This window comes from Dermacentor albipictus, chromosome 3, assembly GCF_038994185.2.
Source record: "Dermacentor albipictus isolate Rhodes 1998 colony chromosome 3, USDA_Dalb.pri_finalv2, whole genome shotgun sequence".
NCBI classification, from domain to species: domain Eukaryota; kingdom Metazoa; phylum Arthropoda; class Arachnida; order Ixodida; family Ixodidae; genus Dermacentor; species Dermacentor albipictus.
Window position 1 is genome coordinate 5,666,035 of NC_091823.1, and position 19,714 is coordinate 5,685,748.

At 47.1% G+C, this 19,714-nt stretch overlaps 1 protein-coding gene across 1 annotated transcript in view; it reads right to left on the bottom strand.

Annotated features, from left to right (window-relative positions):
• Positions 1-18,138, bottom strand: part of LOC135920193 (major facilitator superfamily domain-containing protein 6-like) — a 111,490-nt gene extending 93,352 nt beyond the window's left edge. The window contains exon 1 of the mRNA XM_065454352.2: positions 17,838-18,138. The gene's annotated coding sequence lies outside the window, so the exon portion shown is untranslated. The remainder of the gene's footprint in view (positions 1-17,837) is intronic.
• Positions 18,139-19,714: the final 1,576 nt, after the last annotated feature.

Below are 19,714 nucleotides of genomic sequence, written 5' to 3' on the forward strand. Positions count from 1 at the left end.
GTTGTGCCCCAGGCCGCCAGGCCAACGCTATCCTTGGGGCTTGCGACCGAGTTGCAACAACTCGTGCCAGCGGTCCGATTGCAACAACGGGCGTCAGCGCCGAGATTCCAATAGTATACACACTCGTGAAACACGTTGTTTTCATATGAATGAAATTAGTGCATGCTCCGGAGTGCGCACCTAAATCAGGCAGACGTCAAATGAAATGAACAAACGAAATAAAGATATTGACGGAAGTGCGCGCGAAAACCAAGGCGGAAAGGGAGCCGCTCTGAATGACTGAAAGTATGCCCGACTCGTGCGTAACAGAGCTGCTCGGGAGACGGATAGGTGCTCAGTTCTTGCTTTTAAGTGGATTTGTTGAGGGAGCACACGAACATGAGCCGTTTTTTTTTTCGACACTCAATGATGACCGCTACGTAGTCGCCGTGATGTGTATGTCCGCGTGTGGACGGTGCTTGGACATGTTCTGGCGCCTTCGGAAACATCTTGGTGACGTTTGGCATGGATTTCTGTGGTTTCGAAACGTTCTTTTCTTGAACTGTTTTCCGGAAGGCATATATTGAAATGGCTAAACAGGTGCTTTAGGCTGCAGTAAGGCTATAGGTGCTGGGCAAGTTGGCATATGGTAAACTACAAGACGAAAAACCAGCGAAAGATACGCATACGCAAGGACGACTGCTGGACTAACAAAACTTTATTTCTGACATATAACCGTTAAGAGTGTGTACTTTGTGTTCGCGCATCTCGGCAGATTGCGAGAGCAACTAACGGGTTGCTCTCGCAATAACAACAAAAAACAACATTGCAATAACAACAAAAAATGTTAACTGCGCTTCACAAGCCAGACAATCCGGGTTTATACATTATCCGGTTTGACTAATGCAGACCTGTGGCTTGCGGAAAGGTCCACATTAGTGAAACCGGGTAATGTATAAACTGGGCATGGAGATCGCAAAAACAAGGTAGCCTCAGGAGAGGATGGTCGTTTAGCCCGTCAGTGATGTAGATGTGCGTGTGTGTGTTCTACCACTCATCTCTGCAACAATTGTTGGCTGGGGCTAAACGCGAATGCCAGATCAAGCCTTCCATATTAAGAAGCACAACGACATCTGCATTAATGTGCCGTCACTCGCCTTAAGTGAAAAGGAGAAATATTGTATCTAGAACCTTGAATGTGACAGTACGGTTGAGTGATATTGTGTCTAGCTCGTGGCGGATATAGTGTTACTTTGTGCTGGCGCATGCGCTTGGTGAGAACTTGCAGGTTTATGTCAACAGTAAAGTTGTTAGTCCAGCATCGTCCTGTGAAGCACCTTGTTTCCTTCGCTGGTTATCATCTTATACTTAGCAATGCTTCAGGCCGATTTTGGAGAAGTGACTCGTGAAGCTGGGCAACTGCGCGTATAGTTATCGGGCTGGCATGCATTGGCGCTGCCTGGGCGTGGTCGAACCCCCTCCCTCCGAAGTTTTCTGACGACCCCCCCCCCTTTCCCCACTTTCCCACGGAACAGAAAGTTTCAGGAGGTGGGCTCCGAAAGAGCGACATGTGGATGCAAAGGAAAGCTTGAATGTGAAAGCAAGGGGAGGCCCAAGAGAGGGGGGGGGGGGGGTTGCAAGGGGCCGATCCCATGCACAGAAATATTGCGGCCTCACTCACGGCGCGACTCTACCTCCTTCCGGATCGTGTTAACCATAACTGCCGAGGGGGATCAGCGCTAAAAATTCCACACACAGATAAAGATAGGACGAGCGCATGCATAAAGCTTGGGAGCATTGTTCAGCGGTGGAACAGCCAATTAACCTTTTGGCGCACGTCCTAGCACAGACAAAAAGCATATTTGGCGCAGCAGCAAGCACTTTTGTCGCAAGGTCCAACGCCCGTGTGCTTACCGTATACCCTGCAAATTTTAACTAATGTAGTCGATGTCTTGTGGAGACGGGTTTGTGCGAGGGCTTACCCTGCAAGTGCAGTCAGGAAAGGACCCGACGTTCCTCCACGCCGTGACGCACAAAGGGCGCTACGGTCGTGTTCGTCGATACGGCGCAGAGAAAGAACCACAGACAGATAGTCAACAAACGCGCGTTTGTTAACCCAGGCTGCGATACAGTGCGACAATCATGGCTCGTGGGCAAAGGCTCACCGTCAACGCCGATCGAGCGAGCGCGCCTGCAATGAACATGACATCATGCAATATACTCATGTCATGCCTTGCACACCCGCGGCCAAAAGATATGACGGACCATAAAATCTGAGAAGAAGCTGAATATCTCCGCAACTTCGCAACGCAGCCTGGTATTTGTATTTCGGGCCTCGATTACAATATGTTGTACCCGCCGTGGTTGCTCAGTGACTATGGTGTTGGGCTGCTGAGCAGGAGGTCGCGGGATCGAATCCCGACCATGGCGGCCGCATTTCGATGGGGGCGAAAACACCCGTGTGCTATAGATTTAGGTGCACGTTAAAGAACCCCAGGTGGTCAAAATTTCCGGAGTCCTCCACTACGGCGTGCCTCATAATCAGAAAGTGGTTTTGGCACGTAAAACCCAAAATATTATTATTATTACACCTTGATGCTGTCTGAGCAGACTTAACACGCCGAGTGATTTGTTTGTTTCACAACGTAGTCGCTTCTTGCAAGTGAATTTTGTACTCAACTGAATTATTTCTTATTATGCTTACGCCGCCTAGGACTAAACCCGGCCTTGCCGCCAGCGCTGGATCTAATTTGACTGGCGCTGCTCTGCCTTTAAATATATCACGTGGCACCTCTCTCTAGTAACATTTAAAAAAAGTACTGAAAAGTTAGTCAGACTATATAGCTTTGTACGTTTCCAAGCAGCTCCCTTGGGGAATTTAAAATTGCAAAAACTGCAGCGCGAACGGCAGTTCATCGGCGGTACAGCGCTAACACGCGCTTTTATTAACCCGTGCGTTCGGTGGCTTCGTTGACTATAGTGTACGCGTTTCTGTCAATAAATTCGTAATTATTCTTCTTCAGGCGACTTTCACTACACTTATTCGGCGGCGTCACATGTATTCATCGGCAGAAAAATAACAACGGCATATGCAGACATCGCACCGTGCGGATTTATATATCTAAGTCTGCACTAACGACGGGTGCTTATTATTGAGGCACAGAAGCAGCATTACGGCAAGGGTAGAATTTAAAAAAAACGGTCGAGACATCGCATTAGTCAACAAAATTTGTCGGTTAGTTTACATGAGCTCCACTTCATGTAAATGGTCTTCATGGCGTTTGTCTGCGGGACGCACCTGGCGCGTATGTTGACCATGTTGCCCCAAACACCGGTAACATCTTGTTCATACCCGCTCCCACAGAGGTCTGCGTCTTCCCTACAGCTGTCACCGCAGAAGAAGCAGTCTGGCGCCCGAACAAAGGACAAATCGCAGCCGCGAACTTCAGTCACCCTTGCTGCAAAGCGTTGTCGTCTGCTACTGCTCCCGCGCGTATTGTTGGAAGCGCCCACTAGGTGGCTATCAGTGGCGCCTCTATAGGCGGTGCACGAGGCCTACAGCATCACGTGGGCCCTCGCACCGTGCATCAGCGCCACTTTTGCTCGAGAAGCGTCTACCAAGTGACGAGGAGCACATATTAGCACCGTACGCTCGAGCAGTGTAGGCGGCGCCACGGTCGAGGAGGGAGCGTGAAAGAGTGGAGAAACGAGGAGGAGTGAAGGCGGAGGAAGCGAGTGTCGCTACTTTACGAAGTTTAAAGTGCTTTAGCTTTTAGCGTGCATCGCGTACGTGTAGCTAAAAGCGTTTCAGGTGCAGTGCGCGTGCGTGAAGTCTCTGCGTACTTTACGTTTGCTTTAGCTTTCACGTTTGCGTGCGTGAAGTCTCTGCGTACGTGTAACTAATAGTGTCTAGTAATCTTCCGGTGTAAAGTGACGGCCGCAGTCACGCCAATCCTGGCGCCGATCGGATAGCGGCAGTCCGATGCGCTGCAGCCAGTCCGCTCGTGTACTGGCTTGCAGAGGGACACGACGTCGCAGCTTGGCATATTGCCAGTCGCTACGTTTGCAGTTCACAACGCAACAAAGTCTAATCACAGCATTCGCGAAAAGACAGACCGACACTGACGGCGGAGCTCTCGTCAAAGACGGAGCACGTTGTAACACAAGCAGACGACACTTGCTGTGTGCCGGAAGGGCTTAAGTGTGCTGAAAAATTTTCCTTGTGCATTTCCTTTATGCTACTTTCTTTATATAAAATCAAATTAGCTAACATTCCAATTATTACAAACATCATTTGTTTACCATAAAGTTGGAAAAATTATCGATCACGCGCCCTGGTCAGCCAATCGAATAGCTCGCACCACTGACGTCATATGGGTGATTTCGGTCATATGGGTAGGGGCGGCTTAAAATTCCGCCGAGCAGTGTGCTGCGATCGGCAGTGATGTGCATTTTTAAAACCTTATAATAAATTACACGCTTTACGCAGAGCCCTTAGATGCGTCAATTAATGATCAGAAGGACCTACTCAAACGACTCAGTACGTTTGTAGAAAAATGTCAAAATCGTTTCAGGGTGCCTTTAGCAAAAATTGAGCCCCTCGGCTTCCCTTCTTCTCCCGTTTATTCATAGCGAGGGTCTCGAATCTGGCAGCCTTGATGTCTTCACCGTTCACCCCGGGAAACGCTTCGATCAACTCGAGCATTCGGACCACGTGGATGACGACGCTGAAATTAAGGTGACTGCATGACCACAAGACGACGAAGACTGTGGAACGACGACTCTGGAACGGCCACGATGGCATGACCACGAATGCCTCGCAAGGACACAATAATGACGACGGTATGGCGATGACGGCATGTTGGCGATGGAGTGCCATCGTCGCCGTTGCGCCGTCGTCATGCATTCTTCACGCATTCATTGTCGTACAGTCGTCCTGATGCCGTCGTTCCAGCATCATCGTACCATTCTCGTCACGTCATCTAAACGTCATCGAATGACGTGACGAAACGTCATCTGACGTCATCGAATGATGACGTCACGTCATCGCGTCATCATTCTCGTCATCGTCATCGACGATGGAAAGACCGCGAAGGCAGTACAGTCGTCGTAATGCCTTCGCGGTCTTTCCATCGTCGTCATCCGGTTCTCGTAACACCGTCAGCGTCACACCATCGTCATCATATTGTCGTCCCGCCATTGTTGTCGTACCGCCGTTATCGTTCCGTCATTCCTTTTTCGTCATTCTATCGTAATTGTGCTGTCGTCATTCCGTCGTGATTATGACGCCATTGTCATGCCATCATCGTCATTGCGTCATCATCACGCAGCTCCCGTTATTTATTCGTTGCCATACCATTGTCGCGATGCCGTCGAGGTCGTCTCATAGTCGTCATTCCGGCTTCGTCACCCAATTCTCGCCGTCGTGCACTTGTCATCCCTCGTGACGTCTTCGCGCTGTCGTCGTTATTCCATCTTCATCGCTTCACAACCGTCATCCATTGTCGTCATGCCGCCTACGGCTGCGCCAGTGTATGCTTAGAAAGCCGGCGAGTACTCGAGCATCGGAGATAAACGTAGTAGCTTAAGCAGGCCCGGAGAGCCGCGGAAGCCAGTGGGGCCCTGCTGGAGAGATTGGACCTCGCAGAGAATCTTGTATCCATTGGCCAACACAGAATCTGTTACTCGTGCTGGCAACACCGTTACCAAATAAACAGAGATGCCCACGACATCCAGGTTCACGGCGGCTCTTCGTGCTGCGCTCACGCGTTTCTCGTTTGTATAGCGTCGAATCGAGGTTCTTTGCTGCCGGTCACCTTGACCGTTCTCGAGGGTTTCGGCTACTAAGCCGCGCAAAATCGTCGTGCTGTGCTTGCCAACGTCTGACCTCACTCAACGAGCCGCATCACTTGTTTTTTTTTTTTTTTAAAGGACGTAAAGCCTTTCAAACGAGCCGGAGGTTTAAAACAGGGAGGTGCGTGCGCGTATAGCGGGCCCCCGAAAGGTGCTTAAGCACTTTTTCGCGGCGTTGCTCCACTCGTATACAGGTGCGATGCTCGAGTGGTTTTCTAGGCACTCCGTACTGCGACTCGTGTCGTAGTATGTCACATATAGCATCTCACCTCACAATATATTAGCAGTAACGTCTGTCTTGCTTTTAAGGAGCTAAATACGGATATTATACTGAGGATACGGATACGGAGGATATATTGAGGGTACTGAGGATACGGATATATACTGAGGCTAAAAACTGTAACGGTATACCTGGTCAGTGTGCTCGGGATAAAAAAAAAAAAACGAGTGAGAATTCCGTTTTCGCGCCGCACCTTTTATAGTTAGCCGACACACGCAATAACGTCGTCTGCGCCCGATGCTCGTTTATGCTTGAAGTGTTCGCGGCTATAGGGCTCGCGAATGCAGCAGACACCCGCCGCCCACGTGGCAATTATCAAACCCCAGTGAAACGCGAGGAGTCAATGACAACCAATCGGACCAAGTTGAGTTTCTTCCAACAGGTTTCCAAAATTTATCGAAGCTTTTCTTTTGGGCAAAGTATGTATGTATGCTTTATTTCCACAAAAACTAAATACAGCTTTGCGGGGGTAAAGTGGGGAAAAAAGCTGCTCGTAGCAGCTTGACCAGCCCCAAATACCCTTAAAAATATAAAAAGAAAATAAGGTAGCAGCAGAGCGGAAACACAGTTTTCCCAAGTACTTACATATTCAAGCATTACAACATATCATGCATACGCATCGCAAATCAGGCGAGGAAAAAAAAATACAACAGCAAGATGTGAGCAAGCAAGCAAAAACACGAAATCTCACTGCACTTCAAAAGCACACAGGCATTGTACAACTCACATACGAGAGAAAAAATCAAGAATATCAGGAGGTGAACAAGTTGCAATATCAATTTTATTAACAATAAGATCGTTTAATAACCGAGGTAGCCTGGAGCACAACATTTGTGATCCATAGTTTGTGCGCGATTTTGGTACGTGCCAGTACTCTGGCTTTCTTGTGCTGTATGGAGTTTCGTGTAGTTTTAAGTTAGCCATAGAAGTAATGTAGTTGATGTTCTTTTTCTGTTCATTTTTAAACGCAAGCACTAAACGATACTTTAAAAGGGCCTGTACTTTCGGTGTGTTAAGTTTATGAAATAAATAAGCTGAAGGGAAATCGTATGGCTTATTGCAAATAGCGCGAAGAGCCTTCTTTTGCAGTATGTACAGCCTGTTGATATTTGTGACTGTTATTAGTGTAAATTTATAACTTGGAGATGAACCAGTATATATAGTGGCAGGGTTTGCTTATGCTGGTTCTGCGTGTCCCCCTTTTTCTGTGTGTTTGCCTGCTTGCCGCGCATATATATTACGCTCGTCCGCAAATAAAGATCACTTGGAAGTTAGTGCTCTTTACTCGTCTCGGTCCTCCCTTTCTTGATTTCGTGCGCTACGCAAACAGCGCCGTTATGAACAGTTGTATAGCGGAATTCAGGCATGTGCACAGTGTTGGAAAGCAAACTGTAGCGGCGGTGTGCGCTCCAAAGCTGGCACGAGCGCTGTTTGCTGTTGCTTCTATATTTCTTGCGAGCAAGTAAACTTACAACTCAACGCGTTGAATGAGGAAACAGCATCTTCTGCTTGCACCGCTAAATTAAAGCACGCTATGAAAACGATATATCGCATCGCGGCATAACATGTGTGACGATCAACTTCAGACTTTTTCGGAGGTAGTTATAATTCCTGCTACTGTGCCTGCAAACAAAAGTACATTAGCGAGAATACTCCTGCTACTTCAAGCATTAGAAACACTGATTCTCGGGCAGAAAGCTATAAACGAACGAAACCAAATTAAGCTTAAACGTGCATCACGATAACTTATTAATGAGCTTGTCTAAACAAAGCAGCCTCCGCGATTTGAAACGTCAGCAACATATTGAAAGCAGTGTTCTGCTCGCCGGGAAGAAAGTCCAGAGTGAAGTGTTACGCACAACCCAGTATATCGTATCAGCCGAGGCGAAGTTTCTTATCCAAGTCGCCCTCCGATGCGCGTCGTCTGCTTCTTTCGCGAAAAGATGAAATCATACATTGCTGTCTTTCCACCGCGATGACGCGCATTATGGGACACTACAAGTCTTTCGGCATCCGTATTTTCTTTTTCGGGCTTGTGCGCGGCGACATCACGACGATTTGAGAACTACGAAGCATTCATCGAGCGCACGCCGCGATAGGAGTCCTCCTTTCGCTTCAAGCTCGAACCTGGATGGCTGTTCCTTGGCGCGGCCGCTAGGTGGCGAGCATTTAGTTGGAATCACCCATAGAGTTTCTAAACAAATACTAGAGGGAAATGTGGCGCTAGTGTCTCCGGGGGTTCTCATGAGCGTTGCCTCAACCTTCATGGGAATGATGGGAAGTACAGGCTTCGGATTGACTTCGGTCTTTAGGCTAGTGGCGTTTGCTTGTGGCGCAGTAAACAAAGCTATACTCAAATATTATCGCTTAAAATCCAATTTTATTTCTGCAGTATGTTATATAATGTACAACACGCTACATAAACTTTGTATGGCTTTGAGATGGAAGCATGGTTTACTATGGTTTCTCACCAGGACACACCAGGGTACGCATACTTGTGCGATTCTGTTCCCGATTTAACGCCAAAAAATAATTATTTATTCATTTTTGCAACAGCAAAACAACCGTGCATGTACTTATATAAAAGTACTCATCAAGTATTTCTGTAAATAAAAATGTTGTAATGTGACAAAGCGTTCCGCCCTTGAGCGGAATGCTGCAAGTCTCGTTTGCTACGACGCCTGCTCGCTGCAAACGCGAGACTTTTCTAGCAGACGACAGACACTTGCGAACACTCTCACTCTTTCTAAAGGCTGCGTCGGCTGTCACGATTGCTGAACGTCTTCAAGTACTTTTAAGCACATCTGATGCAGTGCTAGCTAGGACGCTAGTGACCTCCTACGAGTATTTCGTCATCATATTTTATATTGACGTACCGCTTCCGAAGCGTTATGGCATGGCTTTGCACTTCCCCATTTTGCGACACTAGACTACAGCCAGGAAGCAGCAACCTTTCCTACCACAAGTAAGTTTGTGTTCTCAAAAACCTACAACACGCATTTCCATGAGCCCATAAACGAGCAATGCATAATGAAGTCCTCAATAAAATTTAATTGTCAAGCCACTAGAAGTACAACTGTATATGTCTTGTATCAGTAGTGCCTTCTTTTTCCTATTCTGAAGCTTCATAAAGCACGTAACGGTACAGTGCCAACCTAACACACTTAACAAAGGTCCAAACGATCAAAACATGTTCTTTCAACGTTTACGATGCCGTCGCTTTCTCGTCAGGGCTTCGACGCCACACCGCGACACAAGCATCGTCCCAGTCTCTGGCCCAGCGCGCTATCGCTACTCCGAGCAACATAACAAAGGCAGAGGGCTTTGCGTTGCAATGTCCCACTGCAGGTTATAGCACTTGCGCTTGGAGCGAAACCAAAACTGCCAAGAAAATACTTGTAGACTAGTTCGCCAGTCAATAGAATGCCAATCCGAAGCCTGTACTTCCCATCATTCCCATGATGGCTGAACGATCGCAGCGCCAGATTTGCCTCTAGGTATACTAATATGAAACTCTATGGAATCACCAATAAAGTTTCCCTGCTACTGTCAATCAATGAATCAGTCTTTTATTTCCTCTGAATTATAGAAGGAGACAGGACTAAAAGCTCGCAAGCTTCATAGAGGCCCTGCCCCCTTTTAATTTGGCAATGCAGCAGACCAACAACAAAATATATCCTTTCACACAAACAAACATTCGAAGAAAAGAGAATAGAAAACACTAGGTAAGGAACAGATTGTTCAGTGTAATATGCTATAGCTGTCGGAACTAACCACATTTCTTTTTGTCTTGTCTGCGGAATATGGGTGTTTTTTTCAAGTTGTGCAAGATGACCAATATAATTTTCATCACTTCATGAAGATTTGAAACTCATTAAAAGTCTGTAATTGTATAAAGCCTAAACTGATAAGCTTTCATATTTTAAAAAGCGGTCACGTGTTGGGAAACAGTAAGGCATACACGAAATGCATCTCACAGCTTTTTTTTTTTTTTTCAAGGTGTAACTCGGGCAAATTAGTGATAGCGGTAGTACCCCGTACGGTCGGACGGAAAACTGGAGTAATAAACCAGTAGCTTAACTTTAACAGGAAGAACAGCGCGCAGGCGTCACATAACACCGACTGCTGAAGATATTTTTGATCTGATATAATCAACATATTCATTCCAAGTCAAGTGCTTAGAAAATACTAAACTACTAAATGAAAACGCTATAGAACATCATTTACACTGAAATGTCATCGAGGCATCAGTACCTTGAAACCCCCAAGTGATTGGACGAGCTCGAGATCGGGTTACGAAAACGCCTAGTCAGCACCACAGCTAACGCTTAAACAATTACCGTACATACCGTGTAATGGCTGCAGGTTGTTGTCTTTTTTTCCCCGAGATTTGGGTTGAGAATCAGGGGTGCGGCCCTTACATAGAGAAAAAGACACAACACTTTTTTCTAGGTAAATATTTTCAGTGGTACATGCCTTTATTGAACTACAGTGCTCGCTTGTACTTGGTCAGGCTATTCTTGGCTATTTCCTGTAATGCGTCACCTGCCGGCTGGAGTTAATGGTCATCATCATCATTATCATCATCATCAGCAGCAGCAGCAGCAGCAGCAGCAGCAGCAGCCTGGTTACGCCCACTGCAGGGAAATGTCCTCTCCCATACTTCTCCAACTGTATACCCCGGTCATGTACTAATTTTGGCCATGTTGTCCCTGCAAACAACTTCTTAACCTCATCCGCCCACCTAACTTTCTGCCGCCCCTTGCTACGCTTGCCAATTCCCTTGGAATCCAGTCCGTAACCCTTAATGACCATCGGTTATCTTTCCTCCTCATTACATGTCCTGCCCATGCCCATTTCTTTTTCTTGATTTCAACTAAGATGTCATTAACTCGCGTTTGTTCCCTCACCCAATCTGCTCTTTTCTTATCCCTTAACGTACAACCATCATTCTTCTTTCCATAGCTCGTTGTGTCGTCATCAATTTAAGTAGAACCTTTTTCGTAAGCCTCCAGGTTTCTGCCCCGTACGTGAGTACTGGTACGACACAGCTGTTATACACTTTGCTCTTGAGGGATAATGGCAACCTGCTGTTCATGATCTGAGAATGCCTGCCAAGCGCACCCCAGCCCATTCTTATTCCTCTGATTATGATCCGGATCCGCGGTCACTACCTGCCCTAAGTAGATGCATTCCCTTACCACTTCCAGTGCCTCGCTACCTATCGTAAACTGCTGTTCTCTTCCGAGACTGTTAAACATTACTTTAGTTTTCTGCAGATTAATTTTTAGACCCACCCTTCTGCTTTGCCTCTCCAGGTCAGTGAGCATGCATTGCAATTGGTCCCCTGAGTTACTAAGCAAGGCAATCAGCGAATCGCAAGTTACTAAGGTATTCTCCATTAACTCTTATCTCCAATTCCTCCCAGTCCAGGTCCCTGAATACCTCCTGCAAACACCATGTGAATAGCACTGGAGAAATCGTATCTCCCTTTCTTTATTGGGATTTTGTTGTTTTCTTTATGGAGGACTACGGTGACTGGGGAGCCACTATAGATACCTTTCAGTATTTTTACATATGGCTCGTCTACACCATGATTCTGTAATGCCGCCATGAGTGCTGAGGTTTCGACTGAATCAAACGATTTTTCGTAATCAATGAAAGCTATATATAAAGGTTGGTTATATTCCGCACATTTCTCTCTCCCCTGATTGGTAGTGTGAATATGGTCTATTGTTGAGTAGCCTTTACGGAATCCTGCCTGGTCCTTTGGTTGACAGAAGTTTAAGGTGTTCCTGATTCTATTTGCGATTGCCTTAGTAAATACTTTGTAGGCAACGGACAGTGAGCTGATCGGTCTATAATTTTTCAAGTCTTTGGCGTCCCCTTTCTTATGGATTAAGATTATGTTAGCGTTCTTCCAAGATTCCGGTACGCTCGAGGTCATGAAGCATTGCGTATACAGAGTGGCCAGTTTTATGCGAAGCATATTACGAGAGGTCAACCCAGCTCCTCAGGCGCGGCGGTGTCGCCATGAAATCACGTGACACCGTGACGTCACGACAGAGGAGAAGTGGCTTTGGTACAACTATATAAAGAACTTCCTGACAAACAGGACGGCAAAGATTAGATACCAGGATTTGGAATCGGAAGAAATAGAACTGGGAAACAGAGGTACCCCGCAAGGATCTGTACTCTCCCCACTCCTCTTCAATCTGGCTATGAGGGGCCTCCCGGCTAAACTCAGGAAAATAGAAAATTTAAACTTCAGCATGTACGCAGACGATATAAATGTTTGGATACACAAAGGTAACGACGCGGAAATAGAAAACAAACTGCAAACAGCCGCGGACACAGTAATCGAGTATGCAGCAACTAGGGGACTTACTTGCTCACCAGAAAAATCGGAACTCTTAATGTACAATCCCAAATCATTAAGGCTGAAAAGAGACAGCGATCTCAACATCACGGTTGGGGGCAAACCAGTACCCAAAGTAGATAAGATAAGAATATTAGGACTTTTCATCCAAAGCAATGGATACAACGACGAAACCATAAGGAAACTGGAAGGTTATGCAGCACAAGTCACCGGGATATTCAGAAGAATAGCTCTCAAGGGGAGAGGGCTAAGAGAAAGAAGCCTAGTTAAGCTAGTACAAGCGTACGTCATCAGCAGAATTAGCTACGCCACACCATACCTTAACATCCGGGCTTCAGAAAGAGACAAATTAGACTCGATCATCAGAAGATGCTATAAACGAGCACTCGGACTACCCATAAGCACCTCTACTGAGAGACTCCTAACAATGGGAATTCACAATACTTGGCAAGAAACAGCCGAAGCAGTTAAAACCGCCCAACAGGAAAGACTCAGCCAAACATATACAGGCAGAGCTATCCTGAACATGGTGGGGCTGCAGACAGACAGAGGCATGCAAAAGAAACGTGACATACCAAGAGAAATCAGAGAACAGCTAAGGATAGACCCACTTCCCAAAAACATGCACCCCACCTTCAACAAAGAAAGGAGAGAAAAGAGAGCCGAAGCACTGGTCAGACGCTTCAGCGAAATAGATAGGGAGATAGTGGCGTACACGGATGCGGCCAGCGGCAAACTGGGTGCGGCAGTAGCCTCAGTGGTTGATGGCCAAGGTGAAGCAGTCTCAGCAGCAACAATACGCAGCCGCAATCCGGAAGCAGCGGAAGAAGTAGCAATCGCGCTTGCCTGTGTCGGGACCAAGGCGAGCTACATAATAAGCGACAGCAAAACAGCCATCCACAATTACGGAAAAGGCAGAATCGCACCAGAAGCGATACGAATACTAACAGGAAAGAAAATTGACAGAAAAATCAGCCTCGTATGGGCACCAGCTCACACGTCGGTCCCAGGCAACGAGGCGGCACACTTCCTAGCCCGAGATCTCTACTTCCGGGCAGGAACAGAGCCGCCCGCTTGCAAGGAACTAGACGAGAGACTACAGACCTACACAGAAATAATTGAAAACTATAAGCTTCAGCGTAGAACTGTCCCCCCTCCGGACAAGGAGCTCGGAAATAGAGAGGCGAGAGCCTGGCGCAGACTGCAAGCAGGAAACTACATAAATCCAGTATGGCGTCACACGTACTGAAAGACGACGATATAGACGATAAATGTAAGAGATGCGGGGAGAGGGGGACCCTCGACCATATAATCTGGCAATGCGTAGACTCCCCAGGTGTCAAGGAAGGAATAAATAGTAGAGAAGCCTGGGACACCCTTCTGCAAAGCGCGGACCCCGCCATGCAGAGGAGAGCCATCCATCTGGCGGCAGAGGCCGCGAAGAGTCAACAACTCTTTGCCTGCATCTAGTCGCGGAGACTCCCACTCCTGTCCCTAGGCCTGCGCGCCAGGGACAGGGAGTAGGGGGTCTCCTTCTCTGATGGAAATAAAAGTTTTTGGAACGGAACGGAACGGAAGTGGCTTTGGCTCAACTCTTGCAAGACGGGCTGGGTGGGAATCGAACCAGGGTCTCCGGAGTGTGGGACGGAGACGCTACCACTGAGCCACGAGTACGACGCTTCTAAGCGGTACAAAAGCGCCTCTAGTGAATGCGGTGTTGCCTTAGAAACGAGCTGTTTCTAAGGCGTGCGTCTCTTGCTCAGGCGCACATTTCGTTGCCGCGCCGAACGCTGCTTTGCTCGACGCTCACCGCGTCCAATGCGGGACGCGTAGTCGCTGCCCTGTAGCCCATTGTCTTACACCCCTTGGCGGGTCGACGGGAACGCTGTCGCGTTCCACTCTTGAAGGCGAAGAAGTAATGCATGAGTTGTTTCTTCGTCTAGCCGAACCAAATATAGCCAAGCAACAGCAGTTCACCAGGCTAAACAGTGGTTCAACAACTAAAATAAAGGCTAGTATGCTTCGCATCCTGGGCTTAACCTTACCTAAGCCACAGCCATTTTTTTCTAGAACAATCTGCCCACCATCCTTCAACAAGTCTGCTGTTACCTGATCCTCCCCAGCTGCCTTCCCCCTTTGCATAGCTCCCAAGGCTTTCTTTACTTCTTCTGGCGTTGCTTGTGGGATTTCAATTTCCTCTAGAGTATTCCCTCTTCCATTATCGTCGTTGGCGCCAATGGTACTGTATAAATCTTTATAGAACTCCTCAGCCACTTGAACTATCTCATCCATAATAGTAATGATATTGCCGGCTTTCTCTCTTAGCGCATACATCTGATTCTTGCCTATTCCTAGTTTCTTTTTCACTGCTTTTAGGCTTCCTCCGTTCCTGAGAGCATGTTCAATTCTATCCACATTATACTTCCTTATGTCAGCTGTCTTGCACTTGTTGATTAACTTGGAAAGTTCTTCCAGTTCTATTTAGCTGTAGGGTTAGAGGTTTCATACATTGGCGTTTCTTGATCAGATCTTTCGTATCCTGCAATAGCTTACTGGTATCCTGTCTAACGGAGTTACCACCGACTTCTATTGCACACTCCTTAATGATGCCCATAAGATTGTCGTTCATTGCTTCAACACTAAGGTCCTCTTCCTCAGTTAAAGCCGAATAAGTGTTCTGTAGCTTGATCCGGAATTGCTCTATTTTTCCTTTTACCGCTAACTCATTGATCGGCTTCTTATGTACCAGCTTCTTCCGCTCCCTCCTCACGTCTAGGCTAATTCGGGTTCTCACCATCCTATGGTGACTGCAGCGCACCTTGCCGACCACGTCCATATCTTGTATGATTCCAGGGTTAACGCAGAGTATAAGGTCTATTTCATTTCTGGTCTCGCCATTCGGGCTCCTCCACGTCCACTTTTGGCTATCCCGCTTGCAGAAGAAGGTATTCATTATCCGCACATTATTCTGTTCTGCAAATTCTACTAATAACTCTCCCCTGCTATTCCTAGAGCCTATGCCATATCCTGATTTGTCTCTATGCCACTGACTTGTCTCCAGTCTGCTTCTTGCCTGCCCTGGCATTGAAGTCGCCCATTAGTATAGTGTATTTTGTTTTGACTTTACCTATCGCCGATTCCACGTCTTCATAGAAGCTTTCGACTTCCTGGTCATCATGACTGGTTTTAGGGGCGTAGACCTGTACGACCTTCAATTTGTACCTGCCCCAACAAGACGTGCCCACAACAATAAGACCTGCTCCTCTCTCCTTAATGCTATAGAATTAATGTATGTTGCCAGCTATATCCTTATTAATCAGGAATCCGACTCCTAGTTTTCGTCCCTCCGCTAAGCCCCGGTAGCACAGGACGTGCCCGCTTTTTAGCCTGTATATGCTTCATTTGTCCTAACTTCACTGAGCCCTATTTTATCCCATTTGCTGCTCACTAATTCCTCCAACAGCACTGCTAGACTCGCCTCACTAGATAACGTTCTAGCGTTAAACGTTGCCAGGTTCAGATTCCAATGGCGGCCTGTTCGGACCCAGGCATTCCTAGCACCCTCTGCTGCGTCACAGGTCTGAGGGTGCTCAGAAAACTCGGGTCCGTACAGGCCGTTCGGACGAGTTAATGGTGACGCCCCACAAACCATTCGCGGCAGCATCTCGGAGGCGTCCGCTAAATCTCGGAAGCTGTGCTGTTGCCACCTGGGGTCGCCGAAAATCGGCACGGCTGCCTTGTTTTAGCACGGATTAAAACAAAAAAAAAAAGACTTACGAAATTTCGCACCACACAACAGATAACACTGCCAACCTTCTCAAAAATCAAGGTTACGGCTTATACACGGGTAATTGTTTTAGTGTGTATATATATATATATATATATATATATATATATATATATATATATATATACACACACACACACTCTTTTGCAAAGTTCTGGGTGCGGCAATTACACGAGCATGTACACGGCACACACTTGTAAACCTCCTGTGAGTGCTTTCACTGCGCTCTGCTGCAACCGCAAAGCAGATTCTATGCTCAAGACTAAAAAAAGACTTCAAGTACGGAATCACAGTGGCCTGTTTAAGTGCAGTGTAACTGTAAAACGCACAGCCACTTGATATATTTGCAAGATGTAACTCATTACTGTCAAAGGGAGCAAAAGAGGATAAACCCACCCCGTGACCAAATTCTGGCGCCGCGAACAAATGCCCAGACGTCTACGTTCAAACTCCTACAACAAACGTCATAACTGCTTTTCTTTGTCCATTCATTATGTTGTAATTAGGTAGCAATTATTTCTATGTACTGAGCTTGCTTTTTTTTTTTTACGAAGAGCTTGTTTAATCAATGGCTGTTAATACTTCCAAGCTCCACTGACCATTGAACATCACCATTTGTAAACAAAAGTGCGCCCCTTGTGTCGCAATCCGCAGACTATAATTAAGGAGCGGTGGAAATGTGCTTACACCATGCTCTAAAGCTACACTAAACAATGGCGATGATTATTAACTTTAATTTTGCCGTGATATATCTTTGCGCTACAGTCGGGTTCCCTAGCGGGCATCCGCAGGACCGGCTTGCCAAATGGAACACCTCCAGAGCTCTTACAAGAGACCATACATGGCGCTGATATGAAAACGTCTACGCTTGATGAATCCAAGTGAAACCACGCTTTCCGCGAAGCGCACGAGGCTTCTTTCACTTTGACGCTTACGGAGGTGCGCTACTAAGTAGAAGAGTGGCGCGGTCTACTAAAAGTCGTAATTGCACGCGAAAGTTGACATTAATGTTTGCCGAATTGTATGTCACTCGCAAAGATGGTGAACATTAGGCCCTCGCGAGAAATTATGCCGTGTAAAAATTCACGGCGCGATGAGCGGCCACAGAGAAGTTCACGCAACGCGAACCACATGAAGAATTAAACGGGAAAGAAATGAAAAAAGAAGCACAACGCCGCGTTACACGATATGGAACATTTGATTTGCCACGAGAACTTATAACATCGTGAGCCATATAAATGATACCTTCCGAGCTTACGCCAAGACACCGTGCCGTGTAATTTCTGCAACGCGAAAAGTAAAAAAGGACGAAGGAATAGCAAGAGGAGGAAGAACTAACGCGCCCACATCGCTATTCCTCGTATAGGTTCCGCGAAACAGTGGCGGGCGTCTATCGCGCGCAATGTTTACCTGCTTCGACAGTCCCTCACACAGAGCCCTGAGCCGCTGCGTTGCGTTCGACGGTCACTTCGTGGTACATACACACACGCAGGCGGCGAACGCTCCGAACACAAGGCGTCCGAGCCGCCGAACGTGCAGATGGGTGACCATCACGTTACCTGTTGGAGCGGCCTGTCTCCGCAGGGCGACCGACGCTTGCGCGGACCACCACAACACCTGCCTCGTGTTCTTCCAAGTACTCGGCGCTGTATCCGGGTGATGCTTCGATAAAGTGGCGACGGTAAGACAGGCACGTGAAGCGTGGTTTTGGTCACGAATCACCAGGACACACGAAATGGTAGCCGCGCCACGGTTGTCCACTTCATAGCGCCGCCGCAACCCTCACTTCCCCGAACGGCGAATGGTGGTTGTTGCATCGTCTGCTCTCTCGCCGCGTCGCTCCGGTCGTCTGCTTTTCAAAAACGGGAGCGGACGAAAAGGCGAAGCGGCCAGAAACGGAACCGAAACTGCCTGCTTTCTAACTTTTCTGTTGGAAAACAGCTAGCACAGCTAGTTTCAAGAATGGAGAAGTGTGTTGAAAGTAATGAACGGGAGAAGTCTACCAGCTCAGTCAATTGCTGATCACACAAAAGCTTTCAGGGAGCAATAAAGTAACTTTTACCGCCGAAAACCCCCAACACATACAAACACCCGCGTTTGCGGCCAGCCGTCCTCCGTGACGGCTGGCGTACGAAGAAAAAAGAGAAATCGAAAGGCGCGCCGCACCTGCTCTTGTTGTTCCCTTGTTTGTTATTCCTATGTTTTTGCATTAAACGTGACCCTACGATGGATGCGTGCGTGCCAGTTCTTGCGGTGTCTGTTTCATCACGCCGGACACGCTACTTCGCGGACGTCAAGGAAAGAAAAAAGAAAGGAAAAGTATGTCCACGCACAGACCCTCTTGCTGGCGGAGTGAGGATTGCCTCGTCCTCTTTGGTCATTACGTTCTTTATTTTACACTGCCCGCAAGGCCACTTAGCATATTAAAACGTGCGTTGGTAGGAAGACGGAGCGCTGCGCGACTGCTTATCTTTGTCTGCGGCCGTGAACGTTGCTGAATAATTGAGTCGAAGCGAAAAGCAAGAAACTGCACCATAAGGCCGCAAAATAGAAGAAAAAATACTAAAAAGAAAAAAATGCAGCAGAGGGATCGACGCATGATCTATACCTATACTTTCCTATACTTTCGTAATTTTTCTCCATGAAAAGGAAAAAGGAAAAATTTTATTGAGGGACGCATCCTCTATCCCGCGTCCGATCCTATACCTTCGTAATTTTTCTCCATGAAAACGAAGAAGAAAAAATTTAACAGAGGGACGCATGATCTATACCAGAGTCCGAACCTATACCTTCATAATTTTTCTCCATATTGATTATTTCGCATTTCATACAACCAGTTCAGATAAATGATCCAACCAGTACATGCAGCTCATTGTAAACATTTGTCGATTTTTCGCGGTACGCGCCAACATCCACATTCTGTATTGTGGCATCAAAATAATTTTACAAGACCCTTGATATTATTGTACCTTCAACGGTGCTGCAAATTTCTGGGCCCGCAAACAAACACACACACACACACACACACACACACACGCACACACACACACACACACACACACACACACACACACACACACACCGAAATTCAGTGATGAATTAGCGGTAAATGCAAGAGAAATTGCTATTACGTCGCACCTCTTTGAGATCCCGGATCCACGATTCAAACCGCATTGTTGTTCAGCAAATCACTCGACACGCGTCCTGTCTCTCCCGGAAGCAGACCACCGACAGTTGCGCATTAAAGAAAAAGCTGTTACGCTAGAGCTATCCGTAGGCGCAGGCGGCCAGTCGAGGTTTTCGACATAATTTTTAGCGAAGGCGGCTGCAGCATCAGCAGGGAGCACTTACAAAATTAACGAGAACATCGGTGGCTTCAGCCCCGGATGTTCTGAAACGTCTACTAATTCTCACGAGGATTGCTATTAAACAGCTC